The sequence below is a fragment of the Protopterus annectens genome, chromosome 7.part0, assembly GCF_019279795.1.
Source record: "Protopterus annectens isolate FY-2018-M chromosome 7.part0, PAN1.0, whole genome shotgun sequence".
NCBI lineage: Eukaryota > Metazoa > Chordata > Ceratodontiformes > Protopteridae > Protopterus > Protopterus annectens.
In genome coordinates, this window is record NC_056739.1 from 1,242,670,944 (window position 1) to 1,242,694,864 (window position 23,921).

Consider the following 23,921-nt stretch of genomic DNA (forward strand, 5'->3'; position numbering starts at 1 on the left):
CATCTTTGTTGTTGATATTCTTTCATTCATCACTGATGGGTTTGGTTCCTAGCCCTCATAATCAAGGTGGCCAAATACCAAGCTCGTGCCAGCCAAAAGCTCACGAGCTAAGCTTCTACCCACAATGCCCTTCTCCCTGTTACCTCAAATAGTGTTTGCCCATGTTATACAAGTAAAGCAGAGGCCATTTCTGCGCAAATGCCCTAAGACACCACGTGGACACAAAGCATTCCCCAGGAGCCTTTGGTGGGGGAAGGAGGGTGGGAGGTGATGAATGAAAGACGATCAACAACACAGATAGAACATTATGGTAAGACATGACTTCTTTATCTGATGTTGTTAATCTTCTTTCCATTCATCACTGATGGGACAGAATCCCCCAACTACCTTGAGATCCTTGGGTGGCCCTTATGGAAGAATGTTCCTGAAGTCCACTGAGCCGAAGGCAGCTTTCCCTCTGGAGACCACATTGAATTTGTAATGACTGATAAAAGTGTGGGGTTTAGCCCAAGTGGCTACTGCGCAAATGTCATCCATAGAAGCCCTGGAATGGAAGGCTACAGAAGTTGCCATCAATCTAGTGGAATGGGCTTTAATATTCTGTGGCATAGGCTCTTTTGCAAATGAATAGGTGAAACGTCCACAAGTCCCTTAGCCATTTTGATAAAGTGACCTTAGAAACAGAATTTCCCTTTCTAGACCCAGAAAAGGAAATGAAAAGTTGGTCAGTCTTGCATATTGTTTTGGTCCTGTCTAAATAAAATCTCAATTACCTGTGCACATCCAAGGAATGTAGAAAGTATTCTCCTTTATTTGAGAAATTTGGGAAAAACACTGGTAGGTCAATAGATTGATTGATGGAAAAAAATCAGAAAACTTTGGGGAGAAAACACAGATTCATCCAGAGTGATCCTCTGTCCTCGTGGAAGATAAGGTAGGGTCTTTTGGTGCACAATGCTTGCAACTCCGAAATTCATCTGGCTGATGTGATGGCTACCAAGAAGAGAGAATTCCATGACAGGAATTTGAGGTCACATTTTGCTGCAGGTTCAAAGGGGGGGGGTTGAGTCAAAGTCTTCAGAACTAACGTGAGATTACATGGCTCTATAGGCTGTCTGATTGGAGGTCTAATGTGAGAAACTCCCTTGAGGAAGATTTTGCATAAACGCAATGATGTTTGAGGAGTACCATCCAGCCCATTATGGTAATTAGAAATCCCCGCCAGATGTACTCGTATGGTAGAGGCTGCAGCTCAATCTTCAAAAAACTTAGACAAATATTGTAAGACCGCTGTAAGTGGAGCTGAATATGGATCTAGCATCTTTTCCTTTGACCAAACAGAAAAACTTTTCCATTTGCCCCGATATAGTCTTCTGGTGGATGGCTTATGAGAGGCCAGAATAATATCACGAACAGGTCAGCTGAGATCATCCTACCTGGCAACTAACGAAAGTGGAGAAACCAAGCCATCAGCTTGAGACTGGACAGATTCAGGTAACTCAACCCTTGGGGGTGAGAAATCAGGTCTGGAAGAGGGTCCAGAATCCATGGTGGATATAACAGATGAGGCCAAAAGAGGGGAACTAAACCTATCAAGGCCAAAAGGGGGCTAAGAAGATCACTTTGCATTTCAACCAAATAGCTTTCTTTATCAACTGAGGAAGAGGAATGGGGGGATAGGCATAAAGAAGTCCCGAGGGCCATTCGGGAATCAGAGCATCCCTAGGGAACTCTCCCTTTGGGGGGGAATAGGGCAAAATAGCTGCTGCATTTGCTGTTGGATGGGGAGGCAAAAAGGTCGCAGCAAGGCTGGCCCCAACGGCAGCAACTTTCTGCCGCTTCGTTGGGATTGAAAGACCACTTGTGGGGCAAGAGACTGCATCTGCTCAACTTGTCTGCAATCATGTTGGAGTTCCTCGGGATATGCGTGGCTATCAGAAAGCATTTGGAAGCTATAGCCCAATGCCAAATTCTCATGGCCTCTCGACACAGGAGGTATGACTTGGTTCCTCCTTGCTTGTTGATATACCAGACTACTGACATTGTCTGAATGAACTGCAATCATTCCAGAAGGAAGAACCGTTTGGCATGTTTGCAACGCTAACAGCACCACTCTCAGTTCTAGAACGTTGATATGCAGGTTGGCCTCCAAAGTGGACCATGTGCCTTTGACTGTCTTTCCCTGGAAAGGCCCCCTTCACCGTATCAGGGAAGCATCCATGGTCACAATGGCCTTGGGCTGAGGAGACTGGAATAGGTGGCTCCAAAGTTCTGTGTCTGGCCTCATCCACCAAAGAATGTCCTGCTTGCAAGAGTTGGTTATCTGAATCTGAAAACATAGAGGGTGATGTCTCTGGAACCACTCAGAGAGAAGAAGCCACTGGAGAATTCACATGTGCAGTTTTGCAAGAGGCACTATTGATATGGAAGCTGCCATTGATCCTAGGACCTGAAGAACATCTCTCGCTTAGACATTGTTTTCATAGAGTATCACCCAGAGCTGAAGCTTCAATCTTTGAAGTCTGTGAGATGGCAGTGACACCAGACAGGATCGAGTGTAAAAGACTGCCCCAATGAATTCTATCTTCTGGGGCAGAGAAAGGTTGGATTTCTCCCAGTGCACAGTAATCCACAAAAGTTCTACCAGAAAAAAAGTGCATTGCAGGGCTGCTACCAGAAGATGCTTGGTGGGGATGGCAAGGAGCCAATCGTCTAAGTATGGAAGCACCCGGAATCCTTGCAGTCTCAAGAGAGCTGTAACCACTGCCAAGCACTTTGTGAACACTCTAAGGGCTGTAGAGAGACCGAACAGCAGGGCACGAAACTGGAAATGATTGGCTCCTAAACGGAAGCGAAGTAGACTCCTGGAGCATTTGTCCATTTTGATATCGTAACATGCGTCCCGGAGATCTATCGAGCACATCCAACCACCCTCCCTTAGAAAAAAAGAGGATGGACTGAACCATGACCATCTGGAATTTGGTTTGGGCAGCAAACTTGTTCAAACTGCTGAGATCCAGAATGGGTCTCCAGTCCCATGTCTTTTTTTGGCACAAAAAATAATCTTGAGTAAAATCCGGATCTGCATTGGTCTGGTGGGACTAGTTGGATGACTTTTTTTTGATACAGCTTTTTTATTTCCGAAGCTGCTTCTTCCCTCTGACTGGGTGGAATGTCAGGAAGTTTTGTTGGAAGTTTTGGATAAGTAATGAGGGGAATGGTGCAACCTCAACGATCGGTGGTAATAGAGTACCAGGCAGCTTGGTGCAGACAGAATCGACCCTGACTACTTCCAGAGGAAAGCAATTGGGCCGCTCTTCAGTACTGGCAAGGCTGCCCAGAGGAGGAGTCCCTGGGGCCTTGGTTACGCGGACCCCCTCTGCCTCAACAGGGGCGTTTTCCAGAATTGTTACCCCCTCTGCCCCTGGGGGTATCATCACCACGTGTAGCATAGAAAGGGCCCTGAGATATTTTGTGCCACATCTTCCCACTACTCTGGTTCCTGGAGTAGGAACACTGAGGGTTGGAAAAACATAGACCTATAGCAGACAGGGTCTTGCCGTCCTGTTCACACCTGGCCAGAGTGTCCTTCACCTTGGAGCCAAACAGGAAAGATGCTTCGATGGGAGAATTCAAAAAGGAAGACTTGAAGGGATCTGTGAGGTCACAAATGCGCATCCAGGCATGACATCTCATAACTATGCCTGAACCCGCAGCTCTAGCCACCCCTTCGGTTGCATGCGAAAGCAACCTCATGGACGAGTTGGAGACAAATTCCAGGGTTGCGAATTGCGAGGCAACTTTGTCCCTTACCTCGTCAGACACCTGTCCTGTGAGCGTTCCAGAGAGTTCGGAGATCGTGTCTCTTTGGAGCCTCGTAAAATGTGCCAAGTAGTTCAGGGACTGTACTGCAAAGGTCGCTGATGCAAAGACTTGCTTTCCCAATCTGTCCACGGCCCGGGACTCTGTTGGGTGGCTAGACAGTAGGACTCTCTTCCGCTAGATCCTTTTTCGTGGCCGACGCCACCACAATAGCATCGACTGGTAAACCTCTGGACTAATGTGGGTTATCCTTGGGTGGAGAGAGTATCTTGTCTGTCCAAGAGACTGCTTCAACAGGATCACAGTTCTTCCATGCGCGCTGCACCACGAGCTGAATTAGCTCATCTGCAGGCGGGGTCACCCAAGAGGTAGTTGGCCGGGCATGGAAAGCCTGCAGGAACATGGACTCAGAAGAAGGATTAGTGGGTTTCCAGTCACCCCTCTGTTTCAGCATTTCAAGGATGTCTCCGAAGGAGAGATCATCAGGAAGTGACCGTGGGGACCCTTCACCATCATTGAAATCCGTGTCCTTTGTTAGAGACTCCTCGGGGGAGTCTATGTGCATCCTCTTGCACAACCTTTTCAGTGGGGGCTTCTGAGGAGGACTCGGAAGAGTGGGTACCCTGTACCAGGGGTTCCTGCAGCTTCCCTTCCTGGTGTCCTGGGGAAGTGGCCTGTGGCAGCTGTAGCTCAGGGGGGAGAAGTCTGGGGTTCCGACGTCAGCGGAATGCTTCCAGAAGCAGGCGCCCTCTCCATCGCACAGAAAGCAGGTCTGCCCGAAGAGGGATGGGAGCCCGAAATCGAGAAGGGCAACCTCTGAACTGGGGTCACACCCCGCTCCACCAAACCCGCTCCCGAGGATGGAGCCTCAAGCACAATCGGTGCAGACAAAACTCCCGGCACTGAGGACAGATCCAAAGAGACACTCGGAACAGTGTCACGAACCGAAGATCCTGCTGCCCAATCACGGGGGTGAGGAAGGACTGGCTGAGCAGGAACTGAGGACCAAAGGGACAGCCTCGGAGCCACAGTGAAGTCAACTACAGGCGCTGGGGGGGGGGGTCAGAAAAGGACATTGGAGCAGAAGGCTTTGGAACCAGAATAGCCAAAGGAGGAGAATAGGATGGAGTCCATGGAGAAGTCAATCCAAGTCCTGCAGGAGGATGGGTCCTGGAAGGTGTGGGTATCCCCCTGGCTGCCAACAGCTGATCCACAAGACGCACCACACATCAAATTCTGAAAGGTTCCTGGTGGAGCTAGTGGATACTCCTAACGGAGAGTCAGGTCGATCAAGAAACGGGCTATACACTTGGTCTAGAAACGGGTCTATGGACAGAGAGTATCGGGTCTGTGGTGTGGAATCTACTGGCACCGATGTCTCAAGTTTAGAGACAGGAAGCAGTGGGGTCAAATCCATCCTGGTCGGAATGTAAAAGAGCTCGGTGCCGAAAGGACACTCTGAGCCAATACGATAGGTTCAATCGTTGCAGAGATCGGCATCGAAGGCGTGCAGTGTGCCAAAGCATTACCCAGTGGTGAAGTTGAAGTAGGCGAGGCTAGGTCTATAGTCGGTGCTGGGGACTTTATCGGAGCTGAAGCTGATGCAGAAGCAGTCGTAGTATATGGAGCAGATGAAGTCAGTGCCAATGAGGCTGATTTATGCTCTGAAGAAAGTTTTTGCACTTTAGGTTTCAAAGACTTACCCTGGTCATCCGAGGGTGAAGAGGGAATTGAATGGGACCTTTTCTTATCCTTCCTAGGAGGGGTTGAGCCCTCCGTCGCAGAAAGGGCCTCTGAAAAGGCAGACTTAAGTAGGCCCTTCAGTATTAACTTATTCTTGCTCTCGTTCAGAATGCGCTGGCTGAAACCTTGACAAATCACACAGGGGGGTTGCACCAAAAAGATGGGGCACCTCCAAGCAATAGACACAATCATCGTGAGAGTCACTATTCGGACGTTTACCATTACACGAAGTAAAATGCTTGAAGCCTGATGTGCCCTTTTTTTCAGACATCATGAAAAAGTTAAACACAACAATCAAAATCTTCAGTGGAAAAATAAATTCTACTCTCTCTAAGTCCAAACCTATCTAAATACACACAGGATCTATCCAAAGAGTCAAAAACACACAACTAGACAGAAAAGGGGATGGAGGGAAGAAATACCAGTGATGGTATTCAAGGAATACGACAAGGGTAAAGAGAGAAGGCCGTACCACCAATGGTACATAAAAGATTACCAAATGGGTAGAAGAAGTGAGAAAGATGTAAACCTAACTGCAAATGTAAAGATTAATGGATGTAAGTAAACAAACAAGAAAATAGACAAATTTTCCCACAAAATATCAAAATGTTTCCACTTAGCTGAGAGCTCAGCTGAAACGCGGCTTTATAGCTAGGCGGCAAATGAGATCAGGGGTAACAGGGAGAAGGGCATTGTGGGTAGAAGCTTAGCTCGAGAGTTTTTGGCTGGTGTGAGCTTGGTATTAGGCAGACTCACTTCTGAGGACTCGGAACTGAACCCATCAGTCATGAATGGAAAGAAGATTAAAAACATCAGATCATGGCTTTACGGCTATGCGGCAAATGAGATCTGGGGTAACAGGGAGAAGGGCGTTGTGGGTAGAAGTTTAGCTCAAGAGTTTTTGGCTGGAGCAAGCTTTGTATTAAACCGACTCGGTCCCGAGAGCTTGGAACCGAACTCATCAATGATGAATGGAAATAAGTTTAACAACATCAAATCAAGGTTTTTATACAGGAATCTGAAAGAGTCTTGTACCCTGTAAAATAATTAAATAATTCAGGCCTTTTAAAAGGTGGAGGTTAAGAATTAGGTGAAAAAGAGGCTGCTAAAAAGGCATTCTCTGAGTCTCCAAGAACATTGGGGGAGGGGTAATGACAACAGGTTTGAGAATATCCACTTGGAGGTCAAAATATCCTGAGTGCCAGAAATTTATTTTCCTTCCCACCTGAAAAAAATTCCTTCACCTTGAAAATAGTCTCAAAAAAAATTCCTCATGCAAACAGTCAAAGGAAAGATATCATCCCCATCTGACTCAATCTGAAGAGGGAAGGGGTATGACACACAAGACTTTCCTACTATATCACAAAGATCCAGCTCCACAAAAGAAAATGCACTTTTCCTTTTGGATGGATGTGAAGTTTTGTCCTGGCTGTAAGGGCTTAACAGTCCCTCAGCCAAAGCAAACCAGTCATCCTGAGATATCCAAGTAATAATTTTTTTCAAAAACATTTTCTTAACACTACAAGTAGGAGATAAGTGCTTTGTTTTATGCTGACTTTTCTGTGGGTCATCTGCCTGAGGCTTCCATGCTAAGGAAAAGACCTCTACGCCACAGCTCTCATTCTCTTTCCTAATGAGAATCTAATTAATACAACTTCCATCTGCTGAAATAATAACTGTTAGTTCAGTAAGACGTGTCACTGCACATCCAATAGGTGAAGCAAAAAGACAAAAGGATGGTCAGTGGCTACAGATGTGTTTTCATCTGGTCATCACAGTCTCCAAATGGGCAACACTAGAGGGCCTGGATGAAGTGGATGGTCGGTTCACAGGCTGCAAAAGCACCTCATTTATTTATTTTACATTTGTTAACCGGGCTAGTCCAACTGGATATATTTCCATTTTCAGCAGAGGCCCAGGGAGAAAAGCTCCACAGTAACATTTAAATGTTTATAATGTACAATTATAAGAGAAAAAAAATGAAAATGTAATACAAACAATACATGAGAGAACAATAGTTACAAAGTCATACTATCTAAGAAGATATCATATTCAAAGAGAAATATTTACACTAATATAAAGAAATACATTAGTTAAAAATAATTAGAGAGCCTTAGCTACAGTGAAATATGTTAATTAAGAAATACAGAAATTTTGAAAGGAATTAGATACTCCTACAGTAAGGTATTTGAGGTTGTTTACAATATGTTCACAATTAAAATTAAGATCAATCATTGATGATCTGGAAGAGCAAGAAAGAGGAGGTCAGATTAGAGTTGTCTACGTCTTTAGGCATTTTTTGCTATCCTTTTTAGCTGATGGGTCCACAGCAACAAAACTGAAAAACATGTCCACACAATGGCATGTGCCAAAAGCCACCACCTCTTCTTCTCCACATAATGGTCAATGGTTCTAAGGCCACTTCTTAAAATTTTAAGAAAAAAGCCTGGACAGGCTTGACAAGATTTTACAATGTGTTGTGCCCTCACACAAAATCTAGAGTGGAGTCATGGTAAGGAATATGTCTATCACCATCACACATTCCCTTTTTTGACCGAGTTATGAGAAGAAATCCACAAAATCTTCAGAGAAATAAGGAAAAATCACAAATGGAGTTACTTACCTTCCTGAGCTTCACAGACTTAAATGACAGAATGGTACACTTTCACAGTTAGCTGTCTGGACATATAAACACAGCAAGAAAGTTCTGAATATGGAGCAGTTCTACAGACCTTTTACAACAGCACACTAAATTGTGCCTAGGCCAAATTTATTCCACGTGAGGGAAGGATCCTGAGCTTTACAGGGCTGTCTAGATATAAAAAGGTCTTTGAAGGGAAAGTCTCAGATATTAGGAATACTGAATGAGTGATCTAATGAAGAACACATGAAGGCAGTTTTCCCCTCATGAATGCTATTCTAAAAATGAAACTAAATTTAACTTAATACATAGATGCCTTGGATATATCTTATCACATTTGAAGCTACTTAAAATGTTCAATAATAAAATAGTTTTGCAATGCTGACCTAATTTGAGACAATTAAGTCATTACAGAAATGCTCTGAGCACAAGAAAAGCTACTTAATTTGCCCAATATGTAGGATATTGCAATACATCCTAAAATACTGAATTAAACTGCAGTTGCCTTAAAGATCTTAGCAAATGTAAAAAAATATATATATAGTTCTGTCCGATACATAGTGTTATGTAATACTATGACATATACAGAAATTTCAATAAAAATAGAGGTTCTGGGTAGCAATGAAAGACAGTAATGTGGTCTTAAAAATAAACCAAAAATGAAGTCTAAAATCCAACCAGTCTACAAACCATCAGAAATATAGTCTAACCAGAGTATTATGAGATACTGACTAAAGGTTATTCAGGTGTTTATAATACACAATAAAACACAACGAACAGTTTCCTGTTTTTTCAAGTGTATAACATATGACTAGATATTCATGCCAATTTTTTCTAGAAACAAAATTCAATGCAATTTCAGTGTTTGAATACAGTTCCATCATATGCAGTGTCCATGCAAGTGAAACAAATTCCTGAAACTCGGGACATGATTTTAACACATGTGAATAATTGTGTGTGTTAAAGAAAGACACAAAATAAGTTGACTCAAGTGTAATCTCTATTTATCCATCTAGATGCAACTCCCCAAAATAATGGAAACAAATGTAACTACTACATGGTTATTTTACATTAAATTTATTGTAGCTAGTACTACTGCTACTACTACTGCAAGAAAAACACAGATTTAAGGCAGTAAACCCTGTTACAAAATGAAAATAAAAAAAATGATTGTGACAACCCTCGACTGGACCAGTAATTAAGGAGCCTCAATCCTCACCACTAGCAAAAGTGGTGGATGTTCACTGAGAAGATAAGTACACACACACACAGTATTTCCAAATGCATCGAGTGCAATTTCCCATAAGAACAAACAGAGACCACAGTCAGTCCGGGGCTGGTTTCTCACTCTTTCTCCAGATCCCCAATAAGGCTCCCCACTGGCACAGTTATAGAGTTGAGCTGTCAGCTGAGTGACCAAGCTAAGACCTGCAGCACCCTCTCTCTGTTCAACAAGTTTTTCATGTTCCTCCCAAAGTAGTTGACACACACACACACACACACACACACACACACACACACACACACACACGGAAAAGGTTGGCACAGGTTTACTAACTATGCTCTCTTCTGCCCACGTAGTTACCACTCCCACCAATCAACTCCTTATCAGCTACTTTGAGGCTCTTAAAGTGTATCCAATCTTACAGTGTAACATTAAGACACATGGTAGTTCGACCAACAGAAAAGCTATTAGGAGTGGTCCACACAGTGTCACCAAATAAATATGCAAGTACTCAAAACTTAAATATATCTACACAGATCAGACACAATTAAAGGTTTATATATATTTAATAATAAATAATAAAAGAACAAGGCAATACTAAATCTATATTCACAGTGACATCAGAGTCCAAAACCACAGGAAATATTTAAAATATTGCAGGACAATCTCAAATAAATAAAGAAAACATATCTAAATTAAGTTTCACTACATTCCTGACTGAATCTACGAGAAGTATACTACAACCTAAGAACTTACTAAGAGAGCAAGGCAGATGGAGTGAATGGATCTTCTAGCAGTTGTCAGGTCCAAGAAAGAATGCAGAATGATCTTTCTCACCAACAGACTTCTCAAAATAATATCTAAAATATTACTACTGGGATAGCTTGCAAAATGACATCACTTCTTGTCATCTGACTCTAGTTCCCAATGACAAAACAACCACTGATGAAGCTGGCAGTATTTAACGCATACCTGTAAAAATATACAAACAAGGGCTTCTCAGATCTCTGTCAGATAATGGAAGTCATAAGACAATTACATTCCTTCATGCTTTCAAGACTAGTAATTAGCTCACCCTAAAGACAATACAAAATGTTTCCTAGTACAGACATGGTGTCTCTTGCTGCACTGAAAACTGAAAGATACCATCTTTTATTGACTAGCCATAAAGTAATTTAATTTCAGTTATTTTTCAGAAGTTTGCTGGACTGAAGTTAACCTCCTATATTCCAGTTTCCACTATTAAAATATATACAATTAAATAGTTACAAAAGTGCATGTTCATTTCTGTTCTCTTCCAATACGGCACACGGTGGTTAAATTTCAAACTGCACTTTGCAAATACCTTTTCAACACACACGTCTGTACAAGCAGTTTAATATACACACAACATACAGTTCTACTACATTTGTAACGCAATCATCTTATATAAATCATTTCAATATTCACCAATGACATAGTTATTTACAAAATTCCAGCTAGCTGTGCTGGCAGTATCTCCTTTAGTCACACTTCTTCCACCCTTTGAGGACTAAAGCTAGTTTTTCAAGTGACCCTTGAGAAACATTGTTTGAGAGGGATAGGCCTATCTGGGAATACATTACCCCATTACCCTGTCTTGAGATCCCAGCTGGCTTTGCACTGCTGACTCCATTACAGTGTTGCACTGTCATATCATATGCCTGCAACCCTAGGTATAATAACGTGGCATTTTGCAGGCTGGCTCCATGTAGCTATAGATCCCCCTCAGATTCCTCCTGCCTTCTACTGCAAACACTCAGTACAAGGGGCCTCCCTGTCATAGTAATTTTTCATCACATTAATATGGTACAGTTTGTGCCCCTGCCCCCTGCCTAGCAGCTCCACCAGGTAGTTAACATCATTAACCTTCCTCACCACTTTGAAGAGTCCCTCCCAAGCTGCCTGCAGTTTGTTGTGTCTGACAAGAATGAGAACCATAACCTGCTGCCCCATAGCATACTCTCTATCTCGAGGATTCCTGTCATACAAGACCGCCTTCTGCTGTTGGGCTTCTGCCAGGTTCCCCTGGGCCAAGCCCATGAGTTCCCTGAGCCTTGTCCTGAGGTTTAGGACATATGCCACAACAGACTCCTTGTGGAATTCACACTCATCCTCCCACTCATCACAAATCAAATCTAGAGCCCCCCTCGTCCTGTTCCCATACAGCAACTCAAAGGGTGAAAAACCTGTAGATTCCCGGGGCACCACTCTGTAAGCAAACAGATGGGCAAATATTTGTCCTACTCCCTCTTAAACTGGTCTCCAAATCCCCATAGCATGGTCTTTAGTGTAGAGTTTAACCTCTCCACTACAGCATTAGTCTGGGTTGGTGGGGGTAGTCTTTAGATGCTTCACCCCACAGTGGTCCCACAGACAAGCCAGTAGGTCTGACATGAAACTGGCACCTCTGTCAGTCAGTATTTCATTCAGGAAACCTACCCTACTGAAGATCTCTAACAAAGCATTTGTCAAGTTTTCTGCCTCAATGGAGGACAGAGCCACCGCCTCAGGGTATCTGGAAGCATAATCTACTACCAGTAGGATATACGTCTTCCCTGTGGAACTTGGAGGTACTCAGAGGCCCCACAATATCCGTAGTTACCCACTGAAACGGCTCCTCAATCACAGGCAAAGGCATCAGTGGAGCTTTGACCTTGTCTCTTGCCTTGCCTACTTTGTGGACACTGCTCACAGGTCCTCCAGTACCCTGTTACATCCTTGGAAATCCTAGATCAATAAATGTGCTGTATATGTGTCTTTGTATGCTTTATGCCCATATGATATGCAAAGAGAATGTCATGGGCTATGACTAGAAGTGCCAGATGATAGGCTCTGGGCACTACCAACTGTTGTATTTTCTCACCCTCTAGCCCTCCCTCAGAGGTCAACACTCTATACAGTAACCCTTTATCCCAGTATACAGATTCCCCTTTTCCTTGAGAATCAGGCACCTCCCTACCTCACTCAAGTCCTGTAATGTAGGGTCTGATAGCTGAGTCTGTCTCAGCTCTCTCTTTGTAATTGTTTCCAGCTCCTCTTTCATAGGAAGTCTGGTATCCCCTGACAGTGGTGCCTCACTGTCAGCCTGGGTACTACTACTCATCTCTGCCCTTGCAGTCACTTTGTCCACGGGAACATCAGTACCCACCAGCAGATGTGGCTCACCTTCAGTCTCACTGTTACAGGGTAGCTTCCTCTCTGAAGTAACCACCTCACCAGGCTTGGCTTCAAGTGTGCGGCGGCGTCTGCCCCCCCCCCCCACCAGATCCACAGGCTTGTCTCCAAGCCTGACTGCATGCAACTGCATGCACACAAGGTACTGCATTATCAAAATCATTCCATATCAGGACATCTGCAGGGATATTCTCAAACACACATACTTCCTTGCTTCCTTTTCCACCCTCCCAGTCAAGGTGAACCCTAGCCAAAGGAATTTGGAATGGGGTCCCTCCTACAGCTCTGACTGGAGTAGACTGCCCAAGCAAGTAGTGCTCCTCTTTAATCATAGCAGGCTTCTAAATGGTTAGGTCAGAGGCTGCCTCTCTCTCTCAGCAGTGGCCTGCTTCCCCTCTATTAAGATAGGATACAACCTCTTGTCGTAGTTTGGTACCCTTGTTGTCTCCAGACAATTTACCTCTGGCATTCTGTTATTCCCACTTACTGGCTCCCCTAACTTTTGTTCCCCACCTTGTCTCCATGGACATTGATATGCTACATGGCCCCACTGGTTACATTTAAAACATTAACCCCTTGATCCCGGCCCTGTACCTGAACTACTGGTTTCCCCTGCTACTGGCAGACTGTGTTGGTGTGGTTTAGGTTGCCCATCATGGGTTCCCTTAGACCCATGTGCAGCACCGGGTACCCCTTTCATATACAGTGTTGCCCTGCTTGCTAGGTATAGATCTCCTTTTCTTCAACTCATCTCTGGTATTGTATTCCCTATCTGCCAACCAGATTCTCATGTCCTCAGGGAAAGTGCTAAGGGCTTGTTCCCTCATCAAAAGGTCTGCCAGCCATTCAAAAGTGGTTAACTGACACCCACTCACTGCAAAAAAAAAAAAAAAAAAAAAAAAAAAAAAAAACAATCACTAGAAAATGGAAATCAAAATATAAATCATCTGTAACTGAAGTACAGTATACTTTAAAGGAGATAAAAGAACTAAAGGAGGGTCTTTAGAAAATGGAAAGAGCATAACACACAGAAATAAATGAATTTGTGGAAACAGTACATGCAAAATAGTGTTCAACAGGAGGAGTAACGTTTAAGAGAAGGCAAGAATTGAGCAATGTATATAATGTTGGGAGTACACAGTTGTTAAAATGAAAGAAACAGATATGTAAAGTATAATGTGCGAATATAAAAAAAGTTACGTTTTACCATAACGTTCCATCTGTGTTGTCAATCTTCATCTAGTCTTGACTACTGGGGTACAGTTCCAATCCTCAGAATCGATCCGGCATTACACAGCTTGCGCCAGCCAAAAAAAAAAGAATCTCTCAAGATACAAGTCTACCTACAATTCCCCTTTATAAGTTACCTCAGATCGAGTTTGCCTCTAGAGAAGTAGCTCTAGAATGAAAGACTGTAGATGTCACCACTGATCTTGTAGAATGTGCCTTGATTGGCTTTGGAAGTGTCATTCAACTTTTTGTATATGAACGATATGCATTCTCTCAACCACCTGGAAAGAGTTATCTTAGAGACGGATCTTCCCAAAGTTGCACTGGCGAAGGATAGAAACAATTGATCAGATCATCTAAATTGATTTCTTCTATGTAAATAGAATCACAACTGACTATATACATCCAGAAGGTGAAAGCAGTACTCTCCTTTGTTAGAATAAATTGGGAAAAATACTGGTAAGTCTACAGATTGATTGATATTAGCATCTGAAACCACTTTAGGCAAAAAGGTCGGATTTGTTCTGAGTGACACTCTGTCCTTATGGAAAATTAAATAAGGAGCTTTAGAACATAGGGCTTGTAATTCAGAGACTCGTCACGCGGAAGTGACAGCAACGAGAAATAATGTCTTCCAGGAGAGAAACTTTAAATCACAGGTAGTTGCTGGTTCGAAAGGTAAGTGACTGTAGTACTAAAGTCAAGTCCCAAGGTGGGAGAGGATCCTTAAAGGGGGTTTTCAAGTGTAGTAACTTTTAAGAAAATTTTGCAAAGTCTGTGGGAAATCAAGGGTTGGTCGCCAAAAACAGTATGAAAGTTCAAAATCACTGCAAGAATAACTATAGAAGCAGCCGCTCTCTTATTAAAAATAGCATTCAGAAATTCCATAAGTTTTTCTACTAGCGTTGAAAAGGGGTCTAATCCATTATCATAGGCCCAGACAAAGAATCTTTTCCATTTGCTTAGGTAGAGAGTTCTAGTGGATTGTTTATGTGATGCCAGCAAAATATGCCATACAGGAGAAGGCATAGCATTACACCTGGTGATTAACAGAAGTAGTGGAACTAAGCTGTCAGCTTGAGAGTCTGAAGGTTGGGATGCACTAGTCCGAGAGGATGGGACAGTAAATCCAGAACTGGGTCCAGAATCCATGGTAGGCAAAGCAGATGAGCCCACAGGAAGGGAAACCGTATCTGTCAAGGCCAATAAGGAGCAATGAGAATCACCTTGCTTTTCAACCAAGATGCTTTCTTGAGAAAGATCGGGATCAGAGGAACAGGGGAGAAAGGCATACAGCAAACCCGAGGGCCAATGGTGTAGAAGAGCATTTCTGGGTGACTTCCTCTGAGGGGGAATTAGAGCAAAGCAGCTTCTGTACTTGTTGAAGCATGAGGCAAACAGTTCACAGCAAGGTTGGCTCCAATGAAGAAATATTTCCTTTGCTACTCTGGAGTTCCGAGACCACTTGTGAGGCAGGAGGATGCATTTGCTCAGCTTGTCCATAATTAGTCTGGAAGTCCCCAGGATGTGCGTTGCTATCAGAAAGCAGATGGAAGACACTGCCCATTGTCACACTTGAAGGGCTTCTCGATACAGTGGGTAAGACTTGGTCCCCCCTGTTTGTTGATGTACTAGACTACTGACACGTTGTCTGACTAGCTATCGTCCCTGGAGGTAAGGCAGAATGAAAAGCTTGCAACGCCAGAAGCACTGCCCTTAGCTCCAGTACCACTGATACGCAGGCTGGCCTTGGAAGGGGACAAAGTACCTCGAACTGTTTTCCCTAGACAATGTCCCCCAACCCCATCTGGGAAGTGTCCATGGTCACTAGAGCCTTTGTCTGGGGGAAGACAAAGGGATTACATTGAAGAATCTCTCTCGAATGCATCCAAGTGAAATTGTTTTTGCATCGCCTGGAAATAAAAATTAAATGATCCATGGGATGAGTCAGAATTGACCACCAGTTTGCTAATAGCCACTGGAGAAGTCTCATGTGGAATCTTGCTAGTGGAACCAAAGTAATAGCTGCTGGCATGGAGCCCAGAGCTTGTAGAATTAACTGAGCAGGTATTTTGTTTCCGTATTTTCGGCAACCTGTGAAGGGGAAGCGACACATCGCAAGTAGAAGTGTTGAGACAAGCTACGATAACTTCCATGTCTTGGTTGGGAGTTAACTGGGATTTGGCAGTACTGACTTATGCCCAATTGGTGGAACAGGTCCAGTATGAAATCCGTGGTCTGTTGCAGTAGATGCCTGGTGGACACAGCAAGGAGCCAGTCATCTAGGTAAGGAAACACTTGGAATCCATGCAGCCTTAAATGTGCTGTGACTGCCGCCATGCATTTGGTGAACATCCTGGGAGCTGTGGTTAGACCAAAGGGATGACTGGCCCCTATTCGGAAGCCGAGAAACTTTGTCGAGCATCTGTCCATTTTTACATGGTAATACGCATCTTGAAAGTCGATAGAGCACATCCAATCGTATTTCTCCAAGAAGTGGAGAATAGATGAACTGTGACCATCTGGAATTTTGTCTGTTGGATGAATTTGTTTAGAATACTGAAATCCAGAACTGGTCTCCAGTCCCCTGTTTTCTTTGGCACTAAAGAATCCTGAATAAAAACGGATCCTAATTGGTCTGGTGGGACTTCTTGGATGGCTTCTTTCTAGCAGCTTTTGTACTTCTATTGCTGCTTGAACTCTCTGAATGGGTGGAACATCGGGGAGATTTGCACGGGTTCTTGGATAAAGGTTGAATGAAATTCAGTAGCCTCTGGTAATTAGCTTTTGCACCCAGGCATCGGTGGTAATGCTTCGCCAGGCATCTAGGTGCAAGGAAAATCTTCCCCCGACTACTTCCAGAGGGAAGCAATTGGGCCTCGGTTCAGGAACATTGATAAGGTTGACCAGAGAATGAATACCCGTAACCCTGATTCTGTGGACCACTCCTGTCTCTTGGATGGCATCTTCCATTGAAACTCTCCCCTCTGCCTTGAGGGGAGTCCGAGCCATGTGTGTCCTGGAAAGGCTTTTGGGATTTTCTGAACCACATTTTACCACTCCTCTGGTTCCTGGAATAGGACTGGTGAAAAGTGGAAAAATGCACACCCACAGCAGAGTCTTTCCATCCTTTTCACAACTGGACACAGTTTCCTTAACCTTGGTTCCAAACAGAAAGGACCCATCAAAGGGGCACTCACATAGGAAGATTTGAATGGTTCCACAAACTCACACAGGCGCATCCAAGAACATCTTCGGATTGCAACACCCGAAGCTGCTGACCTGGTCGCCCCTTTGACTGATTGTGCAGTGAGCCTCATGGATGAATTTGCTATCGACTTCAGGGTAGCTAGTTGGGAGGCCACTTTCTTTTGGACCCCTTCAGCCACTGCTCCTGTCAGGGTATCTGATTGTTCCTTAACCAGATCCCTTTGGAGTCTCGTAAAATGTGCCAAAAATTCAAAGACCTGCTGGAGAAGGTTGATGACGCATAGACCCACTTCCCAAATCTGTCCATCACCCTGGACTCTCGGTTCGGGGGAGGGATAGGAGAATTTTCTTCGCCGAGTTCTTTCTTAGTAGCAGCCTCTACCACCATGGCATCTACTACCAAGTCCTTAGCCAAGTAGTGCTGGTCCTCTGGGGCAGTAAGAATCTTATCAGGTCTCCAGGGGACCGGTTCGACAGCATCAGGAGCCTTCCAAGCCCACTGATCAATTAACTTAAATTGTTGGTTGGTGGGGTCACCCAGGAGGTAGATGGGCATGTACCAAAGGCCTGCAAGTATACAGATTCCTCGGAGGATGGTTCTTTAGGCTTCCAATCACCTCTCTGCTTCAGGATCTCCAAAATGTCTATGAAGGATACGTCTTCTGGGGGTGATCGTGGGGAACCCCACCCTTCATCGAAATCAGTGTCTTCTGTGACGGATTCTTCAGGAAAATCGATGTGCTTCCTCTTGCATGATCTCTTCCAAGGGGGCTCCTCAGTGGGAATATCTGAGGAGGACTTGGAAGAAGAGATATCTTTAGAGGGCAAGTCTTACGAACCTGATGCGTACTGTCCAGGGGTAAAGGTTGGTGCCTGAACTGAACAGTCTGGGGCCTGAAAGAGGGACTCCAAGAACCCAGGAGCCACATGGGAAGATGCAGTGGCCAAAGCCCTTTCCATAGCCTGAAAGGTAGGACCCTCTGAGGAGGGATGGGAGCCCGGGAACCAAGACCGACAAACTAAGAACCGGGGGCGTATCTCACCTGGCAAACCGGAACCAAGGAAGGGTCCTCCGCCCCTGTAGCCATAAGGGATATGGACCGGTCTGTAGAAATGCTCGGAACCGGTACAAACCCTCTGTGCTCGATGGTGAAGACACCATCCTGGGGGCCCGATGGCACAGATGGTACCAAAGGGGCCAGGGGCAGACTCGGCACCAAAGGCAAAGGTGGAGTTGGCGCCTACGTCATAGGAACCTGGGTGGACAGAGCCAAAGGCTCTAAAACCTAAGCTGAGGTTACAGAAGGACAGTAATTGGGTGTTGTGGGAGAGAACTCAACTCCTCCGGGAGGGAGAGTGGTCTGAACAGTGGAGGAAAGACCCCAGACTACCAAGATCTGGTCCACCAACCTAACAACATTCAGTTCCGAAAGGCTTCTGGTGGAGCACATAGATAGGGCTGAAGGAGACTCCAGTCTCTCCACAAATGGACTAGGTAATTGTCCAAAAAAGGGATCCACTGAAGATGAATAGATAGAGATGGGTTCCGAAGATGTGGTTGGCTTTAGTACCATATGTTGCACCGAGGGTGAAACAGTTGGCACCAAAGTCAGAAATGTAGTGATTGTTAGAGCGGCAGAAAAAGAAGATATGTACCTACCATAACGTTCCATGTTAGTTGTCTTCATCTCACCTTCTTTCTTGCTGGTTGGGTTCGGAGCTGATCCTCGGCTCCGACTTGGCCATCTTCAATAGCTGGAGAGCTGTTTACTGGCTCGAGGCTACCCCTTATCACATAATGCCAAGCAATAGCTACCCATATCTCGTTTGAAATAGCTAACTCCAGACATAACAAGAGAATAAACCAGTCAAAATAATTGGTTGACTATACCTGCCATATTCTCTAAGTCAATAGAGGAAAACAAAAGAACATTCAGCCAGTGAAACAGGAACTCCTCTCGGTCCACTAGGACAGGGGGACGGAGAGTGGGATGCAAGAAGGAAGGCGAGATGAAGACAACTAACATGGAACGTTATGGTAGGTACATAACTTCTTTATGTAAAGTTGTCTATCTCGCCTTCGTTCTTGCTGGTTGGGACAGCGTCCCTAGCACCTAACATCCTGGGTGGCTCAGTGGAACAGACTCTTCAGAATAGTGGAATCAAAGTCAGCTCTGCTCCTGGAGACCATATCCAACTTGTAATGAGAAATAAAGGTATGAGGGTTTGCCCATATGGCAGCTGCACAGATAGAATCCATGGGCAACCTGGACTGGAAGGCTACAGAGGTGGCCAAGGCCCTAGTAGAATGACCTTTCGGTTTAATATGTAACTCTTTATTCCTTAACTGATAAATGAAAGAAATAGTGTGTGATAACCATCTCGACAAGATTACCAGGGAAACTGGGAGACCTTGTTTGCCTAAGGCATAAGAAAGGAATAACTGGTCAGACTTCCTTATTTCTTTAGTTCTGTGCAGGTAAAAACGCAATTGTCTATGGATGTCCAGTTGGTGTAGTTTGTACTCTGCCTTGTTGGTATGATTAGGGAAAAACACAGGAAGATCTATGGAGTGGTTTAAATTATTTTCTGAGCAGACTTTAGGAAGAAACGAAGGATTAGTCCTCAGAGCAACCCTGTCCTTATGAAACACCAAGTAGGGAGGACGAACACATAGTGCCTGAAGTTCGGAGATGCGTCTGGCTGAAGTCATAGCTACCAAAAGAGTGTCTTCCAAGATAGAAACTTGATGGAGCAGGACGCTGCCGGTTCAAAAGGGGGCAGAATTAAGGACGTTAGGACTAAATTAAGGTCCCAAGGAGGAGAGGGATCTCTCACTGGAGGCCTAAGAAGAGATGTCCCTCTCAAAAAAGCTTTACAGAGCTTATGAGACATAATGTTATAATTTGACAAACCACCATGAAAGTTAGAAATGGCCACTAATTGTACCGATTGTAGCGGAAGCAGACCCGGAGTGAAACAGTTGTGCTAGGAATTCCAGAATTTCGTGGACTGGGGCTGAAAAGGGATCCGCATTCCTAGCCTCTGCCCAACAAGAGAAACATTTCCATTTGCTAGCATAAGTTTTCCTTGTTGTAGACTTATGAGAGGAGACGATAATCTCACGGACTGCTGGGGAAATGCTAGGAAACCTGGCTAAGGTTGGAAGTGGAGCAACTAAGTTGTGAGCTGGAGAGTTTGGAGGGATTGATGCAATCCGCCTGACTGATGAACTAGGAGGTCTGGAATTGGGTCCAGAGTCCAGGGCTGATCGAGAAGGTAACGGTGCAGGAACGGGAACCATATCTGTTGAGGCCAGTAGGGGGCAATGAGGATCATTTTGCAACCCAACGATATTGCTTTCTGTATAAGTTTGGGTATCAGGGGAAAGAGAGGAAAGGCATAAAGAAGTCCCTGGGGCCAATCGTGGACTAGAGCATCTCGGGGAATGTAACCCTGAAGTGGAAGAAGGGAGAAGTAGTTGCTACATGTGCTGTTGAAGGGGGTGGCAAAGAGATCACAGCAAGGGCTGTCCCCATTTGCGGAAAATAAGATTCACAACTTCCCAATTCAGAGACCACTCGTGAGGCATGATGACAGCTCTGCTGAGCTTGTCCGCTATGACGTTGGATCCCCCAGGGATGTGCGTCGCAATCAGAAAATGTTGGGAAAAAATCACCCACTGCCAAAGTCTGAGTGCTTCTCGACACAGGGGGTAGGATCTGGTTCCGCCCTGCTTGTTGATGTACCACACCACTGACATCATGTCTGTTTGGATAGCAACGGTCCCAGAAGACAGAGTCTTGAAGGGCTTGCAACGCCAGGAGCACAGCTCTCATTTCTAGGACATTTATGTGCAGATGGTATTCGTGAGGTTGCCAAAAGCCTTGGACTGTCATAGGTTCATAGGTTGGAACTGGGCTATCTGCCCGAAAGCATATATTAGCCCAGCCAGGTTGTGCGGTATTCACCGCCCCTTTAATAGTTCCCTAGACCCTTGTACTAGCAGCTAGTACCCTTGGCCCCTATCTAGTAGTGCTGTTGGTGTGATCCCCGGTGTGAACTTTCTGTTACCCATTCACTCATCAAGGTTCCTCTTGAAGAGTGATAGTGAGGGGCTCTGTCTTATGTAGATCGGGACCCTGCGAAGGGAATCTATCCCTCCAGCATGTTCTATTCATTGTTGTGTTGAGGTTTATATCCCTAGAGCGTGTAGCTCGAGTAGATTTGGTTTTGCTAAGATGGAGCATGTTCAACAATTCTGGGTTGGACATGGCTCTGTACATTAGACAGAGATTGCCTCTGAGAAAGCGGTATGCAGCAGAGAACAGTCTTAGCTTTTTCAATCGTACTGCATAGGGCAACTGTTTGAGGCCAGTAATCCTCTTGGTTACGTACCTCTGTGGTCTCTCCAGCTGCTGGAGATGTCTAGCCAGGTACACTCCAATTGGTGCATTGTACTCAATAATGGGTCTGATGAGGGAAGAGGAGAGGGGCATCATTACATCCTTAGATCTTGATGCGAACCCTTTTGTGATCAGATGGGTCAAATAGAAGGATTTTCTAACCACTTTGGCAACATGATTATCAAAGGAAAGCTGACTATCTACTTGGGTCCCTAGATCCCTTATTTCTTCTTCAGATTTCAGGGATTACCTCCTATGTTGTAGTTTGCGGGTTACTCTGTTTTTTTCCAAAGGGGATTACTACGCATTTTTTGCATTTACTAATGCTGATAAGGGATGATTTTTCTACTTGAGATTTGGCCTTTTTTTGTACAAGTCTCCTCCTTTTATTGTAAAGTTTGCTTATGGCCGGGGTCCACCAGACTGTTTTCTTCTTGCTTCAGGAAAGAGTCTTGGTTTTATTTGGGATAGCACGGTCCATGCACTCCTGAAGATGCATATAGAGTGCCTTGGTGTAGGATTCCGCATCCTGGATATCATTATCCTTCTGCAAGGGAATAGTGAAGCTTTCCACTTCGGATGCAAGTAGTTTGATGTTTGCTTTGGAAAGGTTTTTGACTATGGTTTCTTTGACTGGGGGAGGTGGAGGGGTGAGGATGTCCAGGGTTATCAGTTTGTGGTCGGATCTGACCAAGGAGGGAGTGATAACGGGTGTGGTACAATGGGCGCCCATATTTGTGATGATTAAATCCAATATGTTGTCCCCTCTAGTGGGGGAACATACTAGTTGTTCAAGGGCATTTGAATTTATAAATTCTATGAATCGCTGAGCACAGGAGTTGGAACACTGGTAGTTCGCCCAGTCTATACCAGAGTAGTTGAAATCACCCAAGATTATGGTGTTGGGTAGGACCTTTATATTTTCCAATGTCTCAAGAAATGCAGAGTGAGCATCTTGGGACATGGTGGGCGATCTATAACAGGCTACGACTTGAAATGTGGTTTTGCCTGCTGATAGTTGCGCACGGATGATCTCTGGGGCATCATGCTGTGCTACTAACCTGGAGATATGGGTATCCTTGAAGAATATGGATACACCTCCGCCCTTTGTACTGCGATCCGGTAACTGAGGCCAGAAGGTATGATATGAATTGTAACCTGGCAGTGCTGGGGTGCTCTCTTGAGCCTTGAACCAGGTTTCCGTCACTGCACAAACATTGATTTCCTCCATGCTGAGGAGAGCCTTGAGTGTGTGCATTTTGAGGTTGAGACTTCTGGCATTGAGTAGCATTACCCTTAGTTTTTGGTTACCTGTGCTGGTTATGGTGGTTGGTTTGTCCTTTGAGCCTTGCCTAAAAAAGGCACTATGGGGACGGCAAGAGATTGGCCAGTATTCGAAAACCTAGGGGAGACGGGTGCAACCCATCTATGGCAAAACAGCGAGGCTTGTCTATCATGTCATCCCAGGCAGACAGACACTGGTTCCCCTTAGAATGACACCAGAAGCTTAGCCAATTGTTGAAATTGATCATTTTGTCTTTGTATTGTGGTATCATTCTAGGTGAAGGTAGTATGCTACTCAAGGTCAGGATCATACCAGCTTGGGCTACATGATCAGAGAGCTCCTCAATGTCTCTTTCATGTAGTCCAGGGAGGTACGTCTTAGATCATTCACACCAACATGTACAATGACAGCATCATACTTGTACTTGTTCTGGAGTGACCTAAGTGCCTGTGTTATGTGGCGGATCCGAGCACCCGACAGGCAGCTGACAGTAACCTTCTCCTTGTTCGGCCTGGTAAGTGAAACATCCATGTGCCTTACTATAGAGTCTCCTATTACTAGCGTGTTAGGTATGGTGTTTTGCCTCAAGGGCTGTTGTGAGGCACACTGCTGAGGTGAATTATGTGTTTTCTGGCTTGTGATTGGGGGTGCAGGTTGCTTGCTTGTCTGCTTTGGAGGGCACTGTTTCTTTTTCAGATTGGTACCTAGTGCCTCCGAATATGTTTTTGTGTATTTATGCGTATGTCCTGCCCAGATAATGCCCCCCACCCCACCCTATCAGGGAGGCGTCTGTCGTCACTGTGGCTACCAGAGAGGGTTGTATGAAAGGTCTGCCCTGAGTAACTAATGGGGAGACCATCCACCAAGAAAGATGTCTTTTGCATGCATCCGTGATCAGGATCATGTGAGTCATGGGTAGCTCTTGGAAAGACCACTGTATGAACAGAAGCCACTGAAGAATTCTCATATGAAAGTGCGCTAGAGGGATTAGAAGAATGGCTGCTGCCATGAAACCCAGAGTTTGAAGGACGTACTTGACTTGGATCCTTTTGCTCTGCATTAGAATTTGTACTTGATGATGAATTGTGGACACCCTTTCTAGTGGTAGCCTTGTAAACATATTCCTTGTGTCTAAGTCTGCTCCTATGTAAGTGATAGATTAAG

General features: G+C 44.7%; 1 protein-coding gene across 1 annotated transcript in view; it reads right to left on the reverse strand.

Annotated features, from left to right (window-relative positions):
- The window catches only part of DENND4A (DENN domain containing 4A), a 2,763,357-nt gene that overhangs the window by 1,641,148 nt on the left and 1,098,288 nt on the right, over positions 1–23,921 (reverse strand). The gene's annotated exons all lie outside the window — the stretch shown is intronic.